At 48.7% G+C, this 17477-nt stretch overlaps 19 non-coding genes across 19 annotated transcripts; all 19 read right to left on the bottom strand.

The window, feature by feature from the left end:
- Window positions 1-110: 110 nt before the first annotated feature.
- Window positions 111-183, bottom strand: TRNAK-UUU (transfer RNA lysine (anticodon UUU)). The gene has a single exon. It is a non-coding gene; the product is annotated as a tRNA-Lys (tRNA).
- Window positions 184-870: 687 nt separating this feature from the next.
- On the bottom strand, window positions 871-943 carry TRNAK-UUU (transfer RNA lysine (anticodon UUU)). The gene has a single exon. It is a non-coding gene; the product is annotated as a tRNA-Lys (tRNA).
- Window positions 944-1630: 687 nt separating this feature from the next.
- TRNAK-UUU (transfer RNA lysine (anticodon UUU)) lies at window positions 1631-1703 on the bottom strand. The gene has a single exon. It is a non-coding gene; the product is annotated as a tRNA-Lys (tRNA).
- Window positions 1704-2390: 687 nt separating this feature from the next.
- TRNAK-UUU (transfer RNA lysine (anticodon UUU)) lies at window positions 2391-2463 on the bottom strand. The gene has a single exon. It is a non-coding gene; the product is annotated as a tRNA-Lys (tRNA).
- Window positions 2464-3150: 687 nt separating this feature from the next.
- TRNAK-UUU (transfer RNA lysine (anticodon UUU)) lies at window positions 3151-3223 on the bottom strand. The gene has a single exon. It is a non-coding gene; the product is annotated as a tRNA-Lys (tRNA).
- Window positions 3224-3910: 687 nt separating this feature from the next.
- TRNAK-UUU (transfer RNA lysine (anticodon UUU)) lies at window positions 3911-3983 on the bottom strand. Its single transcript has one exon. It is a non-coding gene; the product is annotated as a tRNA-Lys (tRNA).
- Window positions 3984-5430: 1447 nt separating this feature from the next.
- TRNAK-UUU (transfer RNA lysine (anticodon UUU)) lies at window positions 5431-5503 on the bottom strand. The gene has a single exon. It is a non-coding gene; the product is annotated as a tRNA-Lys (tRNA).
- Window positions 5504-6190: 687 nt separating this feature from the next.
- On the bottom strand, window positions 6191-6263 carry TRNAK-UUU (transfer RNA lysine (anticodon UUU)). Its single transcript has one exon. It is a non-coding gene; the product is annotated as a tRNA-Lys (tRNA).
- Window positions 6264-6950: 687 nt separating this feature from the next.
- Window positions 6951-7023, bottom strand: TRNAK-UUU (transfer RNA lysine (anticodon UUU)). The gene has a single exon. It is a non-coding gene; the product is annotated as a tRNA-Lys (tRNA).
- A 687-nt stretch (window positions 7024-7710) lies between these two features.
- TRNAK-UUU (transfer RNA lysine (anticodon UUU)) lies at window positions 7711-7783 on the bottom strand. The gene has a single exon. It is a non-coding gene; the product is annotated as a tRNA-Lys (tRNA).
- A 2206-nt stretch (window positions 7784-9989) lies between these two features.
- Window positions 9990-10062, bottom strand: TRNAK-UUU (transfer RNA lysine (anticodon UUU)). The gene has a single exon. It is a non-coding gene; the product is annotated as a tRNA-Lys (tRNA).
- Window positions 10063-10749: 687 nt separating this feature from the next.
- TRNAK-UUU (transfer RNA lysine (anticodon UUU)) lies at window positions 10750-10822 on the bottom strand. The gene has a single exon. It is a non-coding gene; the product is annotated as a tRNA-Lys (tRNA).
- A 686-nt stretch (window positions 10823-11508) lies between these two features.
- On the bottom strand, window positions 11509-11581 carry TRNAK-UUU (transfer RNA lysine (anticodon UUU)). Its single transcript has one exon. It is a non-coding gene; the product is annotated as a tRNA-Lys (tRNA).
- Window positions 11582-12268: 687 nt separating this feature from the next.
- Window positions 12269-12341, bottom strand: TRNAK-UUU (transfer RNA lysine (anticodon UUU)). The gene has a single exon. It is a non-coding gene; the product is annotated as a tRNA-Lys (tRNA).
- A 1447-nt stretch (window positions 12342-13788) lies between these two features.
- TRNAK-UUU (transfer RNA lysine (anticodon UUU)) lies at window positions 13789-13861 on the bottom strand. The gene has a single exon. It is a non-coding gene; the product is annotated as a tRNA-Lys (tRNA).
- Window positions 13862-14548: 687 nt separating this feature from the next.
- On the bottom strand, window positions 14549-14621 carry TRNAK-UUU (transfer RNA lysine (anticodon UUU)). The gene has a single exon. It is a non-coding gene; the product is annotated as a tRNA-Lys (tRNA).
- A 687-nt stretch (window positions 14622-15308) lies between these two features.
- On the bottom strand, window positions 15309-15381 carry TRNAK-UUU (transfer RNA lysine (anticodon UUU)). Its single transcript has one exon. It is a non-coding gene; the product is annotated as a tRNA-Lys (tRNA).
- Window positions 15382-16068: 687 nt separating this feature from the next.
- TRNAK-UUU (transfer RNA lysine (anticodon UUU)) lies at window positions 16069-16141 on the bottom strand. The gene has a single exon. It is a non-coding gene; the product is annotated as a tRNA-Lys (tRNA).
- A 687-nt stretch (window positions 16142-16828) lies between these two features.
- TRNAK-UUU (transfer RNA lysine (anticodon UUU)) lies at window positions 16829-16901 on the bottom strand. The gene has a single exon. It is a non-coding gene; the product is annotated as a tRNA-Lys (tRNA).
- Window positions 16902-17477: the final 576 nt, after the last annotated feature.

The following is a 17477-nucleotide window of genomic DNA, read 5'->3' as shown; positions in this document are numbered from 1 at the left end:
GGGGGAGGTTGGCTTCCCGTCCCCTAGGACATTTCATCTCTCTGGTCCAGTGAGCGTTCCTGGCAGATGTGCATAAAGACTGCCCAATCAGAAGCTCAAGGACCTCAAAGCGCCCGAACAGGGACTTGAACCCTGGACCCTCAGATTAAAAGTCTGATGCTCTACCGACTGAGCTATCCGGGCTCTGAAAAATCCACCACCAGAAGAGTCCAAAGCTGTTTGAATCTTGACATCTATGGTGGAAAAAGAGCATTCAGCCTGAAAGCACAAGTATTTGGCTTGCCCAGGCTGGCCAATCGTCCTTTCCCGTTTCATTTTCTAGGACAGGTTGAAGATAAAAGGGAGAATCTAACCTGTAAGCATGCAGATAGGGTCCAGTCCAGTTTCTGGCTTACTTTTACCTACAGGCCAATGCTCTTTCACCGGAAACAAGGGCCTTGCAAAAAGACACTGCCCGAACGGCTTCCTTAAGTCCTGGACCAAGACACTTCCAGTATTCTTAATCAGTGACTGGGTTACAAATGAAGTTCCCCTTTAGCCTCATGATGCCAGGTCCAGCAGAGGAAACGCAGGCCAAAAAATAAGGTAGAATCCACTCTGGATTATAGGCAAGAGAAGATCAAGCAGCGTGTGCCAGTCGCAGATTGTTTACGGGAGCCCAGGTAAGCTACCACAGACAAGGTTCTATGGCAGGAAACAGTTGGTCAAACAATCACCTTCAGCCACCTTTATTTCTGGTGCAGATTCCAAGAGCCTCGAGGGGGGAGGTTGGCTTCCCTTCCCCTAGGACATTTCATCTCTCTGGTCCAGTGAGCGTTCCTGGCAGATGTGCATAAAGACTGCCCAATCAGAAGCTCAAGGACCTCAAAGCGCCCGAACAGGGACTTGAACCCTGGACCCTCAGATTAAAAGTCTGATGCTCTACCGACTGAGCTATCCGGGCTCCGAAAAATCCACCACCAGAAGAGTCCAAAGCTGTTTGAATCTTGACATCTATGGTGGAAAAAGAGCATTCAGCCTGAAAGCACAAGTATTTGGCTTGCCCAGGCTGGCCAATCGTCCTCTCCCGTTTCATTTTCTAGGACAGGTTGAAGATAAAAGGGAGAATCTAACCTGTAAGCATGCAGATAGGGTCCAGTCCAGTTTCTGGCTTACTTTTACCTACAGGCCAATGTTCTTTCACCGGAAACAAGGGCCTTGCAAAAAGACACTGCCCGAACGGCTTCCTTAAGTCCTGGACCAAGACACTTCCAGTATTCTTAATCAGTGACTGGGTTACAAATGAAGTTCCCCTTTAGCCTCATGATGCCAGGTCCAGCAGAGGAAACGCAGGCCAAAAAATAAGGTAGAATCCACTCTGGATTATAGGCAAGAGAAGATCAAGCAGCGTGTGCCAGTCGCAGATTGTTTACGGGAGCCCAGGTAAGCTACCACAGACAAGGTTCTATGGCAGGAAACAGTTGGTCAAACAATCACCTTCAGCCACCTTTATTTCTGGTGCAGATTCCAAGAGCCTCGAGGGGGGAGGTTGGCTTCCCTTCCCCTAGGACATTTCATCTCTCTGGTCCAGTGAGCGTTCCTGGCAGATGTGCATAAAGACTGCCCAATCAGAAGCTCAAGGACCTCAAAGCGCCCGAACAGGGACTTGAACCCTGGACCCTCAGATTAAAAGTCTGATGCTCTACCGACTGAGCTATCCGGGCTCTGAAAAATCCACCACCAGAAGAGTCCAAAGCTGTTTGAATCTTGACATCTATGGTGGAAAAAGAGCATTCAGCCTGAAAGCACAAGTATTTGGCTTGCCCAGGCTGGCCAATCGTCCTCTCCCGTTTCATTTTCTAGGACAGGTTGAAGATAAAAGGGAGAATCTAACCTGTAAGCATGCAGATAGGGTCCAGTCCAGTTTCTGGCTTACTTTTACCTACAGGCCAATGTTCTTTCACCGGAAACAAGGGCCTTGCAAAAAGACACTGCCCGAACGGCTTCCTTAAGTCCTGGACCAAGACACTTCCAGTATTCTTAATCAGTGACTGGGTTACAAATGAAGTTCCCCTTTAGCCTCATGATGCCAGGTCCAGCAGAGGAAACGCAGGCCAAAAAATAAGGTAGAATCCACTCTGGATTATAGGCAAGAGAAGATCAAGCAGCGTGTGCCAGTCGCAGATTGTTTACGGGAGCCCAGGTAAGCTACCACAGACAAGGTTCTATGGCAGGAAACAGTTGGTCAAACAATCACCTTCAGCCACCTTTATTTCTGGTGCAGATTCCAAGAGCCTCGAGGGGGGAGGTTGGCTTCCCGTCCCCTAGGACATTTCATCTCTCTGGTCCAGTGAGCGTTCCTGGCAGATGTGCATAAAGACTGCCCAATCAGAAGCTCAAGGACCTCAAAGCGCCCGAACAGGGACTTGAACCCTGGACCCTCAGATTAAAAGTCTGATGCTCTACCGACTGAGCTATCCGGGCTCTGAAAAATCCACCACCAGAAGAGTCCAAAGCTGTTTGAATCTTGACATCTATGGTGGAAAAAGAGCATTCAGCCTGAAAGCACAAGTATTTGGCTTGCCCAGGCTGGCCAATCGTCCTTTCCCGTTTCATTTTCTAGGACAGGTTGAAGATAAAAGGGAGAATCTAACCTGTAAGCATGCAGATAGGGTCCAGTCCAGTTTCTGGCTTACTTTTACCTACAGGCCAATGCTCTTTCACCGGAAACAAGGGCCTTGCAAAAAGACACTGCCCGAACGGCTTCCTTAAGTCCTGGACCAAGACACTTCCAGTATTCTTAATCAGTGACTGGGTTACAAATGAAGTTCCCCTTTAGCCTCATGATGCCAGGTCCAGCAGAGGAAACGCAGGCCAAAAAATAATGTAGAATCCACTCTGGATTATAGGCAAGAGAAGATCAAGCAGCGTGTGCCAGTCGCAGATTGTTTACGGGAGCCCAGGTAAGCTACCACAGACAAGGTTCTATGGCAGGAAACAGTTGGTCAAACAATCACCTTCAGCCACCTTTATTTCTGGTGCAGATTCCAAGAGCCTCGAGGGGGGAGGTTGGTTTCCCGTCCCCTAGGACATTTCATCTCGCTGGTCCAGTGAGCGTTCCTGGCAGATGTGCATAAAGACTGCCCAATCAGAAGCTCAAGGACCTCAAAGCGCCCGAACAGGGACTTGAACCCTGGACCCTCAGATTAAAAGTCTGATGCTCTACCGACTGAGCTATCCGGGCTCTGAAAAATCCACCACCAGAAGAGTCCAAAGCTGTTTGAATCTTGACATCTATGGTGGAAAAAGAGCATTCAGCCTGAAAGCACAAGTATTTGGCTTGCCCAGGCTGGCCAATCGTCCTCTCCCGTTTCATTTTCTAGGACAGGTTGAAGATAAAAGGGAGAATCTAACCTGTAAGCATGCAGATAGGGTCCAGTCCAGTTTCTGGCTTACTTTTACCTACAGGCCAATGCTCTTTCACCGGAAACAAGGGCCTTGCAAAAAGACACTGCCCGAACGGCTTCCTTAAGTCCTGGACCAAGACACTTCCAGTATTCTTAATCAGTGACTGGGTTACAAATGAAGTTCCCCTTTAGCCTCATGATGCCAGGTCCAGCAGAGGAAACGCAGGCCAAAAAATAAGGTAGAATCCACTCTGGATTATAGGCAAGAGAAGATCAAGCAGCGTGTGCCAGTCGCAGATTGTTTACGGGAGCCCAGGTAAGCTACCACAGACAAGGTTCTATGGCAGGAAACAGTTGGTCAAACAATCACCTTCAGCCACCTTTATTTCTGGTGCAGATTCCAAGAGCCTCGAGGGGGGAGGTTGGCTTCCCGTCCCCTAGGACATTTCATCTCTCTGGTCCAGTGAGCGTTCCTGGCAGATGTGCATAAAGACTGCCCAATCAGAAGCTCAAGGACCTCAAAGCGCCCGAACAGGGACTTGAACCCTGGACCCTCAGATTAAAAGTCTGATGCTCTACCGACTGAGCTATCCGGGCTCTGAAAAATCCACCACCAGAAGAGTCCAAAGCTGTTTGAATCTTGACATCTATGGTGGAAAAAGAGCATTCAGCCTGAAAGCACAAGTATTTGGCTTGCCCAGGCTGGCCAATCGTCCTCTCCCGTTTCATTTTCTAGGACAGGTTGAAGATAAAAGGGAGAATCTAACCTGTAAGCATGCAGATAGGGTCCAGTCCAGTTTCTGGCTTACTTTTACCTACAGGCCAATGTTCTTTCACCGGAAACAAGGGCCTTGCAAAAAGACACTGCCCGAACGGCTTCCTTAAGTCCTGGACCAAGACACTTCCAGTATTCTTAATCAGTGACTGGGTTACAAATGAAGTTCCCCTTTAGCCTCATGATGCCAGGTCCAGCAGAGGAAACGCAGGCCAAAAAATAAGGTAGAATCCACTCTGGATTATAGGCAAGAGAAGATCAAGCAGCGTGTGCCAGTCGCAGATTGTTTACGGGAGCCCAGGTAAGCTACCACAGACAAGGTTCTATGGCAGGAAACAGTTGGTCAAACAATCACCTTCAGCCACCTTTATTTCTGGTGCAGATTCCAAGAGCCTCGAGGGGGGAGGTTGGCTTCCCTTCCCCTAGGACATTTCATCTCTCTGGTCCAGTGAGCGTTCCTGGCAGATGTGCATAAAGACTGCCCAATCAGAAGCTCAAGGACCTCAAAGCGCCCGAACAGGGACTTGAACCCTGGACCCTCAGATTAAAAGTCTGATGCTCTACCGACTGAGCTATCCAGGCTCTGAAAAATCCACCACCAGAAGAGTCCAAAGCTGTTTGAATCTTGACATCTATGGTGGAAAAAGAGCATTCAGCCTGAAAGCACAAGTATTTGGCTTGCCCAGGCTGGCCAATCGTCCTCTCCCGTTTCATTTTCTAGGACAGGTTGAAGATAAAAGGGAGAATCTAACCTGTAAGCATGCAGATAGGGTCCAGTCCAGTTTCTGGCTTACTTTTACCTACAGGCCAATGCTCTTTCACCGGAAACAAGGGCCTTGCAAAAAGACACTGCCCGAACGGCTTCCTTAAGTCCTGGACCAAGACACTTCCAGTATTCTTAATCAGTGACTGGGTTACAAATGAAGTTCCCCTTTAGCCTCATGATGCCAGGTCCAGCAGAGGAAACGCAGGCCAAAAAATAAGGTAGAATCCACTCTGGATTATAGGCAAGAGAAGATCAAGCAGCGTGTGCCAGTCGCAGATTGTTTACGGGAGCCCAGGTAAGCTACCACAGACAAGGTTCTATGGCAGGAAACAGTTGGTCAAACAATCACCTTCAGCCACCTTTATTTCTGGTGCAGATTCCAAGAGCCTCGAGGGGGGAGGTTGGCTTCCCTTCCCCTAGGACATTTCATCTCTCTGGTCCAGTGAGCGTTCCTGGCAGATGTGCATAAAGACTGCCCAATCAGAAGCTCAAGGACCTCAAAGCGCCCGAACAGGGACTTGAACCCTGGACCCTCAGATTAAAAGTCTGATGCTCTACCGACTGAGCTATCCGGGCTCCGAAAAATCCACCACCAGAAGAGTCCAAAGCTGTTTGAATCTTGACATCTATGGTGGAAAAAGAGCATTCAGCCTGAAAGCACAAGTATTTGGCTTGCCCAGGCTGGCCAATCGTCCTCTCCCGTTTCATTTTCTAGGACAGGTTGAAGATAAAAGGGAGAATCTAACCTGTAAGCATGCAGATAGGGTCCAGTCCAGTTTCTGGCTTACTTTTACCTACAGGCCAATGTTCTTTCACCGGAAACAAGGGCCTTGCAAAAAGACACTGCCCGAACGGCTTCCTTAAGTCCTGGACCAAGACACTTCCAGTATTCTTAATCAGTGACTGGGTTACAAATGAAGTTCCCCTTTAGCCTCATGATGCCAGGTCCAGCAGAGGAAACGCAGGCCAAAAAATAAGGTAGAATCCACTCTGGATTATAGGCAAGAGAAGATCAAGCAGCGTGTGCCAGTCGCAGATTGTTTACGGGAGCCCAGGTAAGCTACCACAGACAAGGTTCTATGGCAGGAAACAGTTGGTCAAACAATCACCTTCAGCCACCTTTATTTCTGGTGCAGATTCCAAGAGCCTCGAGGGGGGAGGTTGGCTTCCCTTCCCCTAGGACATTTCATCTCTCTGGTCCAGTGAGCGTTCCTGGCAGATGTGCATAAAGACTGCCCAATCAGAAGCTCAAGGACCTCAAAGCGCCCGAACAGGGACTTGAACCCTGGACCCTCAGATTAAAAGTCTGATGCTCTACCGACTGAGCTATCCGGGCTCTGAAAAATCCACCACCAGAAGAGTCCAAAGCTGTTTGAATCTTGACATCTATGGTGGAAAAAGAGCATTCAGCCTGAAAGCACAAGTATTTGGCTTGCCCAGGCTGGCCAATCGTCCTCTCCCGTTTCATTTTCTAGGACAGGTTGAAGATAAAAGGGAGAATCTAACCTGTAAGCATGCAGATAGGGTCCAGTCCAGTTTCTGGCTTACTTTTACCTACAGGCCAATGTTCTTTCACCGGAAACAAGGGCCTTGCAAAAAGACACTGCCCGAACGGCTTCCTTAAGTCCTGGACCAAGACACTTCCAGTATTCTTAATCAGTGACTGGGTTACAAATGAAGTTCCCCTTTAGCCTCATGATGCCAGGTCCAGCAGAGGAAACGCAGGCCAAAAAATAAGGTAGAATCCACTCTGGATTATAGGCAAGAGAAGATCAAGCAGCGTGTGCCAGTCGCAGATTGTTTACGGGAGCCCAGGTAAGCTACCACAGACAAGGTTCTATGGCAGGAAACAGTTGGTCAAACAATCACCTTCAGCCACCTTTATTTCTGGTGCAGATTCCAAGAGCCTCGAGGGGGGAGGTTGGCTTCCCGTCCCCTAGGACATTTCATCTCTCTGGTCCAGTGAGCGTTCCTGGCAGATGTGCATAAAGACTGCCCAATCAGAAGCTCAAGGACCTCAAAGCGCCCGAACAGGGACTTGAACCCTGGACCCTCAGATTAAAAGTCTGATGCTCTACCGACTGAGCTATCCGGGCTCTGAAAAATCCACCACCAGAAGAGTCCAAAGCTGTTTGAATCTTGACATCTATGGTGGAAAAAGAGCATTCAGCCTGAAAGCACAAGTATTTGGCTTGCCCAGGCTGGCCAATCGTCCTTTCCCGTTTCATTTTCTAGGACAGGTTGAAGATAAAAGGGAGAATCTAACCTGTAAGCATGCAGATAGGGTCCAGTCCAGTTTCTGGCTTACTTTTACCTACAGGCCAATGCTCTTTCACCGGAAACAAGGGCCTTGCAAAAAGACACTGCCCGAACGGCTTCCTTAAGTCCTGGACCAAGACACTTCCAGTATTCTTAATCAGTGACTGGGTTACAAATGAAGTTCCCCTTTAGCCTCATGATGCCAGGTCCAGCAGAGGAAACGCAGGCCAAAAAATAAGGTAGAATCCACTCTGGATTATAGGCAAGAGAAGATCAAGCAGCGTGTGCCAGTCGCAGATTGTTTACGGGAGCCCAGGTAAGCTACCACAGACAAGGTTCTATGGCAGGAAACAGTTGGTCAAACAATCACCTTCAGCCACCTTTATTTCTGGTGCAGATTCCAAGAGCCTCGAGGGGGGAGGTTGGCTTCCCTTCCCCTAGGACATTTCATCTCTCTGGTCCAGTGAGCGTTCCTGGCAGATGTGCATAAAGACTGCCCAATCAGAAGCTCAAGGACCTCAAAGCGCCCGAACAGGGACTTGAACCCTGGACCCTCAGATTAAAAGTCTGATGCTCTACCGACTGAGCTATCCGGGCTCTGAAAAATCCACCACCAGAAGAGTCCAAAGCTGTTTGAATCTTGACATCTATGGTGGAAAAAGAGCATTCAGCCTGAAAGCACAAGTATTTGGCTTGCCCAGGCTGGCCAATCGTCCTTTCCCGTTTCATTTTCTAGGACAGGTTGAAGATAAAAGGGAGAATCTAACCTGTAAGCATGCAGATAGGGTCCAGTCCAGTTTCTGGCTTACTTTTACCTACAGGCCAATGCTCTTTCACCGGAAACAAGGGCCTTGCAAAAAGACACTGCCCGAACGGCTTCCTTAAGTCCTGGACCAAGACACTTCCAGTATTCTTAATCAGTGACTGGGTTACAAATGAAGTTCCCCTTTAGCCTCATGATGCCAGGTCCAGCAGAGGAAACGCAGGCCAAAAAATAATGTAGAATCCACTCTGGATTATAGGCAAGAGAAGATCAAGCAGCGTGTGCCAGTCGCAGATTGTTTACGGGAGCCCAGGTAAGCTACCACAGACAAGGTTCTATGGCAGGAAACAGTTGGTCAAACAATCACCTTCAGCCACCTTTATTTCTGGTGCAGATTCCAAGAGCCTCGAGGGGGGAGGTTGGTTTCCCGTCCCCTAGGACATTTCATCTCGCTGGTCCAGTGAGCGTTCCTGGCAGATGTGCATAAAGACTGCCCAATCAGAAGCTCAAGGACCTCAAAGCGCCTGAACAGGGACTTGAACCCTGGACCCTCAGATTAAAAGTCTGATGCTCTACCGACTGAGCTATCCGGGCTCTGAAAAATCCACCACCAGAAGAGTCCAAAGCTGTTTGAATCTTGACATCTATGGTGGAAAAAGAGCATTCAGCCTGAAAGCACAAGTATTTGGCTTGCCCAGGCTGGCCAATCGTCCTCTCCCGTTTAATTTTCTAGGACAGGTTGAAGATAAAAGGGAGAATCTAACCTGTAAGCATGCAGATAGGGTCCAGTCCAGTTTCTGGCTTACTTTTACCTACAGGTCAATGCTCTTTCACCGGAAACAAGGGCCTTGCAAAAAGACACTGCCCGAACGGCTTCCTTAAGCCCTGGACCAAGACACTTCCAGTATTCTTAATCAGTGACTGGGTTACAAATGAAGTTCCCCTTTAGCCTCATGATGCCAGGTCCAGCAGAGGAAACGCAGGCCAAAAAATAAGGTAGAATCCACTCTGGATTATAGGCAAGAGAAGATCAAGCAGCGTGTGCCAGTCGAAGATTGTTTACGGGAGCCCAGGTAAGCTACCACAGACAAGGGTCTATGGCAGGAAACAGTTGGTCAAACAATCACCTTCAGCCACCTTTATTTCTGGTGCAGATTCCAAGAGCCTCGAGGGGGGAGGTTGGCTTCCCGTCCCCTAGGACATTTCATCTCTCTGGTCCAGTGAGCGTTCCTGGCAGATGTGCATAAAGACTGCCCAATCAGAAGCTCAAGGACCTCAAAGCGCCTGAACAGGGACTTGAACCCTGGACCCTCAGATTAAAAGTCTGATGCTCTACCGACTGAGCTATCCGGGCTCTGAAAAATCCACCACCAGAAGAGTCCAAAGCTGTTTGAATCTTGACATCTATGGTGGAAAAAGAGCATTCAGCCTGAAAGCACAAGTATTTGGCTTGCCCAGGCTGGCCAATCGTCCTCTCCCGTTTAATTTTCTAGGACAGGTTGAAGATAAAAGGGAGAATCTAACCTGTAAGCATGCAGATAGGGTCCAGTCCAGTTTCTGGCTTACTTTTACCTACAGGTCAATGCTCTTTCACCGGAAACAAGGGCCTTGCAAAAAGACACTGCCCGAACGGCTTCCTTAAGCCCTGGACCAAGACACTTCCAGTATTCTTAATCAGTGACTGGGTTACAAATGAAGTTCCCCTTTAGCCTCATGATGCCAGGTCCAGCAGAGGAAACGCAGGCCAAAAAATAAGGTAGAATCCACTCTGGATTATAGGCAAGAGAAGATCAAGCAGCGTGTGCCAGTCGAAGATTGTTTACGGGAGCCCAGGTAAGCTACCACAGACAAGGGTCTATGGCAGGAAACAGTTGGTCAAACAATCACCTTCAGCCACCTTTATTTCTGGTGCAGATTCCAAGAGCCTCGAGGGGGAGGTTGGTTTCCCGTCCCCTAGGACATTTCATCTCTCTGGTCCAGTGAGCGTTCCTGGCAGATGTGCATAAAGACTGCCCAATCAGAAGCTCAAGGACCTCAAAGCGCCCGAACAGGGACTTGAACCCTGGACCCTCAGATTAAAAGTCTGATGCTCTACCGACTGAGCTATCCGGGCTCTGAAAAATCCACCACCAGAAGAGTCCAACGCTGTTTGAATCTTGACATCTATGGTGGAAAAAGAGCATTCAGCCTGAAAGCACAAGTATTTGGCTTGCCCAGGCTGGCCAATCGTCCTTTCCCGTTTCATTTTCTAGGACAGTTTGAAGATAAAAGGGAGAATCTAACCTGTAAGCATGCAGATAGGGTCCAGTCCAGTTTCTGGCTTACTTTTACCTACAGGCCAATGCTCTTTCACCGGAAACAAGGGCCTTGCAAAAAGACACTGCCCGAACGGCTTCCTTAAGTCCTGGACCAAGACACTTCCAGTATTCTTAATCAGTGACTGGGTTACAAATGAAGTTCCCCTTTAGCCTCATGATGCCAGGTCCAGCAGAGGAAACGCAGGCCAAAAAATAAGGTAGAATCCACTCTGGATTATAGGCAAGAGAAGATCAAGCAGCGTGTGCCAGTCGCAGATTGTTTACGGGAGCCCAGGTAAGCTACCACAGACAAGGTTCTATGGCAGGAAACAGTTGGTCAAACAATCACCTTCAGCCACCTTTATTTCTGGTGCAGATTCCAAGAGCCTCGAGGGGGGAGGTTGGCTTCCCTTCCCCTAGGACATTTCATCTCTCTGGTCCAGTGAGCGTTCCTGGCAGATGTGCATAAAGACTGCCCAATCAGAAGCTCAAGGACCTCAAAGCGCCCGAACAGGGACTTGAACCCTGGACCCTCAGATTAAAAGTCTGATGCTCTACCGACTGAGCTATCCGGGCTCTGAAAAATCCACCACCAGAAGAGTCCAAAGCTGTTTGAATCTTGACATCTATGGTGGAAAAAGAGCATTCAGCCTGAAAGCACAAGTATTTGGCTTGCCCAGGCTGGCCAATCGTCCTCTCCCGTTTAATTTTCTAGGACAGGTTGAAGATAAAAGGGAGAATCTAACCTGTAAGCATGCAGATAGGGTCCAGTCCAGTTTCTGGCTTACTTTTACCTACAGGTCAATGCTCTTTCACCGGAAACAAGGGCCTTGCAAAAAGACACTGCCCGAACGGCTTCCTTAAGCCCTGGACCAAGACACTTCCAGTATTCTTAATCAGTGACTGGGTTACAAATGAAGTTCCCCTTTAGCCTCATGATGCCAGGTCCAGCAGAGGAAACGCAGGCCAAAAAATAAGGTAGAATCCACTCTGGATTATAGGCAAGAGAAGATCAAGCAGCGTGTGCCAGTCGAAGATTGTTTACGGGAGCCCAGGTAAGCTACCACAGACAAGGGTCTATGGCAGGAAACATTTGGTCAAACAATCACCTTCAGCCACCTTTATTTCTGGTGCAGATTCCAAGAGCCTCGAGGGGGAGGTTGGTTTCCCGTCCCCTAGGACATTTCATCTCTCTGGTCCAGTGAGCGTTCCTGGCAGATGTGCATAAAGACTGCCCAATCAGAAGCTCAAGGACCTCAAAGCGCCCGAACAGGGACTTGAACCCTGGACCCTCAGATTAAAAGTCTGATGCTCTACCGACTGAGCTATCCGGGCTCTGAAAAATCCACCACCAGAAGAGTCCAACGCTGTTTGAATCTTGACATCTATGGTGGAAAAAGAGCATTCAGCCTGAAAGCACAAGTATTTGGCTTGCCCAGGCTGGCCAATCGTCCTTTCCCGTTTCATTTTCTAGGACAGTTTGAAGATAAAAGGGAGAATCTAACCTGTAAGCATGCAGATAGGGTCCAGTCCAGTTTCTGGCTTACTTTTACCTACAGGCCAATGCTCTTTCACCGGAAACAAGGGCCTTGCAAAAAGACACTGCCCGAACGGCTTCCTTAAGTCCTGGACCAAGACACTTCCAGTATTCTTAATCAGTGACTGGGTTACAAATGAAGTTCCCCTTTAGCCTCATGATGCCAGGTCCAGCAGAGGAAACGCAGGCCAAAAAATAAGGTAGAATCCACTCTGGATTATAGGCAAGAGAAGATCAAGCAGCGTGTGCCAGTCGCAGATTGTTTACGGGAGCCCAGGTAAGCTACCACAGACAAGGTTCTATGGCAGGAAACAGTTGGTCAAACAATCACCTTCAGCCACCTTTATTTCTGGTGCAGATTCCAAGAGCCTCGAGGGGGGAGGTTGGCTTCCCTTCCCCTAGGACATTTCATCTCTCTGGTCCAGTGAGCGTTCCTGGCAGATGTGCATAAAGACTGCCCAATCAGAAGCTCAAGGACCTCAAAGCGCCCGAACAGGGACTTGAACCCTGGACCCTCAGATTAAAAGTCTGATGCTCTACCGACTGAGCTATCCGGGCTCTGAAAAATCCACCACCAGAAGAGTCCAAAGCTGTTTGAATCTTGACATCTATGGTGGAAAAAGAGCATTCAGCCTGAAAGCACAAGTATTTGGCTTGCCCAGGCTGGCCAATCGTCCTTTCCCGTTTCATTTTCTAGGACAGGTTGAAGATAAAAGGGAGAATCTAACCTGTAAGCATGCAGATAGGGTCCAGTCCAGTTTCTGGCTTACTTTTACCTACAGGCCAATGCTCTTTCACCGGAAACAAGGGCCTTGCAAAAAGACACTGCCCGAACGGCTTCCTTAAGTCCTGGACCAAGACACTTCCAGTATTCTTAATCAGTGACTGGGTTACAAATGAAGTTCCCCTTTAGCCTCATGATGCCAGGTCCAGCAGAGGAAACGCAGGCCAAAAAATAAGGTAGAATCCACTCTGGATTATAGGCAAGAGAAGATCAAGCAGCGTGTGCCAGTCGCAGATTGTTTACGGGAGCCCAGGTAAGCTACCACAGACAAGGTTCTATGGCAGGAAACAGTTGGTCAAACAATCACCTTCAGCCACCTTTATTTCTGGTGCAGATTCCAAGAGCCTCGAGGGGGGAGGTTGGCTTCCCGTCCCCTAGGACATTTCATCTCTCTGGTCCAGTGAGCGTTCCTGGCAGATGTTCATAAAGACTGCCCAATCAGAAGCTCAAGGACCTCAAAGCGCCCGAACAGGGACTTGAACCCTGGACCCTCAGATTAAAAGTCTGATGCTCTACCGACTGAGCTATCTGGGCTCTGAAAAATCCACCACCAGAAGAGTCCAAAGCTGTTTGAATCTTGACATCTATGGTGGAAAAAGAGCATTCAGCCTGAAAGCACAAGTATTTGGCTTGCCCAGGCTGGCCAATCGTCCTCTCCCGTTTCATTTTCTAGGACAGGTTGAAGATAAAAGGGAGAATCTAACCTGTAAGCATGCAGATAGGGTCCAGTCCAGTTTCTGGCTTACTTTTACCTACAGGCCAATGTTCTTTCACCGGAAACAAGGGCCTTGCAAAAAGACACTGCCCGAACGGCTTCCTTAAGTCCTGGACCAAGACACTTCCAGTATTCTTAATCAGTGACTGGGTTACAAATGAAGTTCCCCTTTAGCCTCATGATGCCAGGTCCAGCAGAGGAAACGCAGGCCAAAAAATAAGGTAGAATCCACTCTGGATTATAGGCAAGAGAAGATCAAGCAGCGTGTGCCAGTCGCAGATTGTTTACGGGAGCCCAGGTAAGCTACCACAGACAAGGTTCTATGGCAGGAAACAGTTGGTCAAACAATCACCTTCAGCCACCTTTATTTCTGGTGCAGATTCCAAGAGCCTCGAGGGGGGAGGTTGGCTTCCCTTCCCCTAGGACATTTCATCTCTCTGGTCCAGTGAGCGTTCCTGGCAGATGTGCATAAAGACTGCCCAATCAGAAGCTCAAGGACCTCAAAGCGCCCGAACAGGGACTTGAACCCTGGACCCTCAGATTAAAAGTCTGATGCTCTACCGACTGAGCTATCCGGGCTCTGAAAAATCCACCACCAGAAGAGTCCAAAGCTGTTTGAATCTTGACATCTATGGTGGAAAAAGAGCATTCAGCCTGAAAGCACAAGTATTTGGCTTGCCCAGGCTGGCCAATCGTCCTTTCCCGTTTCATTTTCTAGGACAGGTTGAAGATAAAAGGGAGAATCTAACCTGTAAGCATGCAGATAGGGTCCAGTCCAGTTTCTGGCTTACTTTTACCTACAGGCCAATGCTCTTTCACCGGAAACAAGGGCCTTGCAAAAAGACACTGCCCGAACGGCTTCCTTAAGTCCTGGACCAAGACACTTCCAGTATTCTTAATCAGTGACTGGGTTACAAATGAAGTTCCCCTTTAGCCTCATGATGCCAGGTCCAGCAGAGGAAACGCAGGCCAAAAAATAAGGTAGAATCCACTCTGGATTATAGGCAAGAGAAGATCAAGCAGCGTGTGCCAGTCGCAGATTGTTTACGGGAGCCCAGGTAAGCTACCACAGACAAGGTTCTATGGCAGGAAACAGTTGGTCAAACAATCACCTTCAGCCACCTTTATTTCTGGTGCAGATTCCAAGAGCCTCGAGGGGGGAGGTTGGCTTCCCTTCCCCTAGGACATTTCATCTCTCTGGTCCAGTGAGCGTTCCTGGCAGATGTGCATAAAGACTGCCCAATCAGAAGCTCAAGGACCTCAAAGCGCCCGAACAGGGACTTGAACCCTGGACCCTCAGATTAAAAGTCTGATGCTCTACCGACTGAGCTATCCGGGCTCTGAAAAATCCACCACCAGAAGAGTCCAAAGCTGTTTGAATTTTGACATCTATGGTGGAAAAAGAGCATTCAGCCTGAAAGCACAAGTATTTGGCTTGCCCAGGCTGGCCAATCGTCCTTTCCCGTTTCATTTTCTAGGACAGGTTGAAGATAAAAGGGAGAATCTAACCTGTAAGCATGCAGATAGGGTCCAGTCCAGTTTCTGGCTTACTTTTACCTACAGGCCAATGCTCTTTCACCGGAAACAAGGGCCTTGCAAAAAGACACTGCCCGAACGGCTTCCTTAAGTCCTGGACCAAGACACTTCCAGTATTCTTAATCAGTGACTGGGTTACAAATGAAGTTCCCCTTTAGCCTCATGATGCCAGGTCCAGCAGAGGAAACGCAGGCCAAAAAATAAGGTAGAATCCACTCTGGATTATAGGCAAGAGAAGATCAAGCAGCGTGTGCCAGTCGCAGATTGTTTACGGGAGCCCAGGTAAGCTACCACAGACAAGGTTCTATGGCAGGAAACAGTTGGTCAAACAATCACCTTCAGCCACCTTTATTTCTGGTGCAGATTCCAAGAGCCTCGAGGGGGGAGGTTGGCTTCCCTTCCCCTAGGACATTTCATCTCTCTGGTCCAGTGAGCGTTCCTGGCAGATGTGCATAAAGACTGCCCAATCAGAAGCTCAAGGACCTCAAAGCGCCCGAACAGGGACTTGAACCCTGGACCCTCAGATTAAAAGTCTGATGCTCTACCGACTGAGCTATCCGGGCTCTGAAAAATCCACCACCAGAAGAGTCCAAAGCTGTTTGAATCTTGACATCTATGGTGGAAAAAGAGCATTCAGCCTGAAAGCACAAGTATTTGGCTTGCCCAGGCTGGCCAATCGTCCTTTCCCGTTTCATTTTCTAGGACAGGTTGAAGATAAAAGGGAGAATCTAACCTGTAAGCATGCAGATAGGGTCCAGTCCAGTTTCTGGCTTACTTTTACCTACAGGCCAATGCTCTTTCACCGGAAACAAGGGCCTTGCAAAAAGACACTGCCCGAACGGCTTCCTTAAGTCCTGGACCAAGACACTTCCAGTATTCTTAATCAGTGACTGGGTTACAAATGAAGTTCCCCTTTAGCCTCATGATGCCAGGTCCAGCAGAGGAAACGCAGGCCAAAAAATAAGGTAGAATCCACTCTGGATTATAGGCAAGAGAAGATCAAGCAGCGTGTGCCAGTCGCAGATTGTTTACGGGAGCCCAGGTAAGCTACCACAGACAAGGTTCTATGGCAGGAAACAGTTGGTCAAACAATCACCTTCAGCCACCTTTATTTCTGGTGCAGATTCCAAGAGCCTCGAGGGGGGAGGTTGGCTTCCCTTCCCCTAGGACATTTCATCTCTCTGGTCCAGTGAGCGTTCCTGGCAGATGTGCATAAAGACTGCCCAATCAGAAGCTCAAGGACCTCAAAGCGCCCGAACAGGGACTTGAACCCTGGACCCTCAGATTAAAAGTCTGATGCTCTACCGACTGAGCTATCCGGGCTCTGAAAAATCCACCACCAGAAGAGTCCAAAGCTGTTTGAATCTTGACATCTATGGTGGAAAAAGAGCATTCAGCCTGAAAGCACAAGTATTTGGCTTGCCCAGGCTGGCCAATCGTCCTTTCCCGTTTCATTTTCTAGGACAGGTTGAAGATAAAAGGGAGAATCTAACCTGTAAGCATGCAGATAGGGTCCAGTCCAGTTTCTGGCTTACTTTTACCTACAGGCCAATGCTCTTTCACCGGAAACAAGGGCCTTGCAAAAAGACACTGCCCGAACGGCTTCCTTAAGTCCTGGACCAAGACACTTCCAGTATTCTTAATCAGTGACTGGGTTACAAATGAAGTTCCCCTTTAGCCTCATGATGCCAGGTCCAGCAGAGGAAACGCAGGCCAAAAAATAATGTAGAATCCACTCTGGATTATAGGCAAGAGAAGATCAAGCAGCGTGTGCCAGTCGCAGATTGTTTACGGGAGCCCAGGTAAGCTACCACAGACAAGGTTCTATGGCAGGAAACAGTTGGTCAAACAATCACCTTCAGCCACCTTTATTTCTGGTGCAGATTCCAAGAGCCTCGAGGGGGGAGGTTGGCTTCCCGTCCCCTAGGACATTTCATCTCTCTGGTCCAGTGAGCGTTCCTGGCAGATGTGCATAAAGACTGCCCAATCAGAAGCTCAAGGACCTCAAAGCGCCCGAACAGGGACTTGAACCCTGGACCCTCAGATTAAAAGTCTGATGCTCTACCGACTGAGCTATCCGGGCTCTGAAAAATCCACCACCAGAAGAGTCCAAAGCTGTTTGAATCTTGACATCTATGGTGGAAAAAGAGCATTCAGCCTGAAAGCACAAGTATTTGGCTTGCCCAGGCTGGCCAATCGTCCTTTCCCGTTTCATTTTCTAGGACAGGTTGAAGATAAAAGGGAGAATCTAACCTGTAAGCATGCAGATAGGGTCCAGTCCAGTTTCTGGCTTACTTTTACCTACAGGCCAATGCTCTTTCACCGGAAACAAGGGCCTTGCAAAAAGACACTGCCCGAACGGCTTCCTTAAGTCCTGGACCAAGACACTTCCAGTATTCTTAATCAGTGACTGGGTTACAAATGAAGTTCCCCTTTAGCCTCATGATGCCAGGTCCAGCAGAGGAAACGCAGGCCAAAAAATAATGTAGAATCCACTCTGGATTATAGGCAAGAGAAGATCAAGCAGCGTGTGCCAGTCGCAGATTGTTTACGGGAGCCCAGGTAAGCTACCACAGACAAGGTTCTATGGCAGGAAACAGTTGGTCAAACAATCACCTTCAGCCACCTTTATTTCTGGTGCAGATTCCAAGAGCCTCGA

Source organism: Lithobates pipiens, unplaced genomic scaffold (genome assembly GCF_037356315.1).
Source record: "Lithobates pipiens isolate NorthernLeopardFrog02 unplaced genomic scaffold, aLitPip1_a1.2 Scaffold_8, whole genome shotgun sequence".
NCBI lineage: Eukaryota > Metazoa > Chordata > Amphibia > Anura > Ranidae > Lithobates > Lithobates pipiens.
The sequence above is the reverse complement of the archived record's forward strand: the minus strand, read 5'-3'. Positions and strand labels throughout refer to the sequence as shown.